Genomic DNA, 3647 nt, shown 5'->3' with positions numbered 1-3647 from the left:
TGTAAATGCGGAAGATGAAGGGAAGAGAAATGCAGAGGATTAGAAGCTGAAGAAGAAACCAATGGAAGATGTCCATATCTCTCTACTTCACAAGAAACGACAATGAATAAAGGCAACTTTGGTGTTAGGCAAGGACCAGCTAGCAAACATACCTGGGATATTATAATAATGATATTATAAGGAAGATATCTAAGGCTTATCTCCAAAGTCTTCAATCTCACCTAAATAGTCATCAAAGTATTTTATATATCAATCTTGACTCCAGAGGATTAGATGAAAGCTATCAAGCCTCCAAAGTCATGATGCTTGCCTAAAGAGTCAACAAGCTTATCTCCATTTTGGAGTCTATAAAGGAAGCTCTTACACTAGGTGAACGGGAGACCTTCTTAATATGAGATATATTCTTCTGGATTATAAGAAAGAATTGAGCTCAATCAGTCCCCTTTGAGCATATTGACTTATTGTGCGCCGAAGCATAATCTTTCTCTTAGAAACTGACTTTGACATCAGAGTTTCCACGGCATAAACGCCGGCGAATCTTTGACGCTTTTGTTCTTTTGTAGCAATCTAGAGCGTCCGACTACTACGTGTTAAAGATCTAGAAGGCCCAGAAGAAAGTGCATCCACTGTGCAGAAAACTGTTCTAACATATATCAAAAAGAAAAGAAAAAAAAAAAAAGAAAGGTGTATATCAGCTGGTTGTCCTTTTCACCACCAAGAAACTATTGTTCATGTTGATTTAAGATTAAAACTAGGGTTTTGAAATTAACTTTTTCCCCAAATGAACTGGTACTCATTCACAAGTTGCCCTGATGAGCTAGCACCTGTTACATTCAGCCGCATTAAACTACTAATTTTTCATAAAAAATCCGGGCGTTAATTAAAATCGTTAAAAACATGTGAAATGACGAAAACAACCTAAGTTTAATAACTAATTTACATAAATACTCTTGAAACAAATATTCACATATCGTAATGTTATTTAGTAAACTCTTGTACAATTGACGTACAACTTGATAATGTAACAATACAGATCTATTATTGGATCACCACTTATAAAAAAAAAATTAAAAATTAAAAATTAAAAAAAAAAAATTGCTAATCTAGGGGTGACTTTTATTGACACCTCATCCTCTTGTATGACAATAGTACAAGAGCCTATTAAATAGAATTACCGACATACAAATAAAATTATTTGTCATTATTCATTTGCCCGAAATTGTTAGGTTTGAAGTAGTATGCATGTGTTCATGTGTTGTACAAGTAGGCTTTGAGTTAGTGCTCCTGCTCCCATGCATTATTATTATTATTATATTTTTTTAGGTTTTTTAAGTGAACGCTCCTTTTGTGACCTTTTCGCTTTTTATTTTATTTTATTTTAATTTCTTAGGTTTGTCATAGATTTGAAATGAATCATTCTATGTGTTTTTTTGTCCAATAAAGTAACGAATGTTCGTGTCACACTAACATTTTTTCCACATAAATTTTTTTTTTTAAAAAAAAAAAAAAAAAAACCCAAGGGAGCACCCCACTGCTGGCCGCGGCCACCCCAGCTTTGTTATTAATTAGTTTTGGAAAATAATTGTGCTTTAAATATAATTTTGTGCCGAAGTAGATTTTTAATGTAGTGTTTAGAGTGTTTTATTTTTTGACATAGTAGTGTTTAGAGTTTAGGCTTTAGTGAGGCTTTTGTTAATTCACATGATAGCTATTTATTATTATTTTTTTTATCAAAATTTAAGAAGATATTCATACCGTTTTAGAAGATCATTCATAACGGTATGATTAATATTGCTGACCTTAATTATTTGGTTAATAAGACATTGCGTGGTAGCATGATCAAAAGATAATTATTAAATACAAATACGTGTTGCACTTGTGCTATGTTTTTTGTTTAAACTATAATTAATAAATTTGAGTCCAATAATGTTAATAAATTTGACCTCTATATTATTAAATACAAATACACGTTGCACAAGTGATCACATGCTTTTTTTTTTTTTTTTTGAAAGTTGCATACTGTTGCATTTATATTGAATAAGGCAAAGCAGAAATCTCTGCTTGCAAGAGTTCACAGATACATTCTGGTTGGTTGAAGAACCACACCATATTCAAATTTTTTGTCACCGCTATAGCAGCTAACACATGTGCTACTCGGTTTTCTTCTCTGCAAACGTGGCGCATTTCCCACCAAGAAACATCTCACAACGTGGCCCTTATGTCCTCCGTTAAATGTCCTCTTATGCTATCATCAGATTCATGCGATATGACTGCAGTGATAACATTCTTGGCATCGCCCTCAAGCACCACCTTCCTAATGCCCATCTCCACACATAGTTCAGCCGCCATAAGAACAACCAGTGCCTCCCCCGTTGTGGGATCCAAATAGCTGTCTCTGGTCTGGCATTTTGCAGCCCACATTCTGCCTTGCTGGTCCCGGATCACTACGCCCAAACCCATTCGGCTCTTTCTCCTATCAAAGGCAGCACCCCAGTTAACTTTCAAGCAGCCATGGGGCGGGGCTGTCCAGGAGAGGACGGGTAGTTCTCCATTTGGTACCTGCTGTGTTCTTCTCCCAGCCAAAAATCATTTGGAATTTTTCTCTTGCTAGACCCGCTTGCTTGATAAGCTGATTCAGGTGTAGAAAAGCTCCATTATGTATTACTTCATTCCGCTGTAGCCAGATACGCCAGGATATACTAACAAACTGGGCAAAGTCTTCACTACCAGATCTTTTGAGCATTCCATCCACCACCTATATGAAAGCTGGCCCATCAAAACAGCTTTTTTGAAAGAAATTTCCCCCCACGCTCCATACGTCCCTCGCAGCAGGGCATTGCCATAGGGCATGAAAAGTAGTTTTAGTCTCCCTTTCACAAATTGGACAGCTGGGATCCGTAATGAACTTCTGAGAACAAAGGTTGTCTCGGGTAGGGAGGATCTCGTTACAAGCTCGCCAAAGGAAATGCTTCTCCAAATTGGTATTTTAAGTTGCCAAATATGACTCCAAAAAGAACCCTTCCGGTTATTTTGAGACCCCCCCGCCTTATACAACAGGTCACCTTCTTTTTGGACGTAGTAAGCACTACGTACCGAGAAAATCCCCTTAGTAGTTCCCCACCAAATGAGCGCATCAGCTTGGTCCGTAGCACTTATCGAAATAGATTGGATAGCCATCATCTCCTCCTTAGAAAAAAGCTGTTCCAAAATGGCCAAATTCCACCATTTAGTGTTAACGTCAATAAGTTGGCTCATCGTGGAAGTGTCCACAAGAATTCTTGGGGCTGATTGCACTTGATAAGTAGTCGGAGAATTAATCCACCTATCTTTCCAAATGCGAATATTTTTCCCATTACCTACTCTCCACACCAATCCCTCCAGAACAAGATCACTTGAGCTTTGGATACTCCTCCATGTAAAGGATGGGTTTTTCCCAAGAGAGGCTTCAAGAGCCGAGCAATCTAGAAAATATTTTACTTTCATAATCTTTGCAATGAAACTATCTGGTGTTTTCCAAAGACGCCATACTTGCTTAGCCAACAAAGCCTTATTAAAAATGGATAAGTCATGGAAACCCATACCTCTTTGACCCTTTGAAAAACACAACTTGCTCCAACTCATCCAATGGATTCGTTTGTCCTTTTCCT

Source organism: Corylus avellana, chromosome ca8 (genome assembly GCF_901000735.1).
Source record: "Corylus avellana chromosome ca8, CavTom2PMs-1.0".
Lineage (NCBI taxonomy): Eukaryota > Viridiplantae > Streptophyta > Magnoliopsida > Fagales > Betulaceae > Corylus > Corylus avellana.
Note: the sequence above shows the minus strand (reverse complement) of the source record.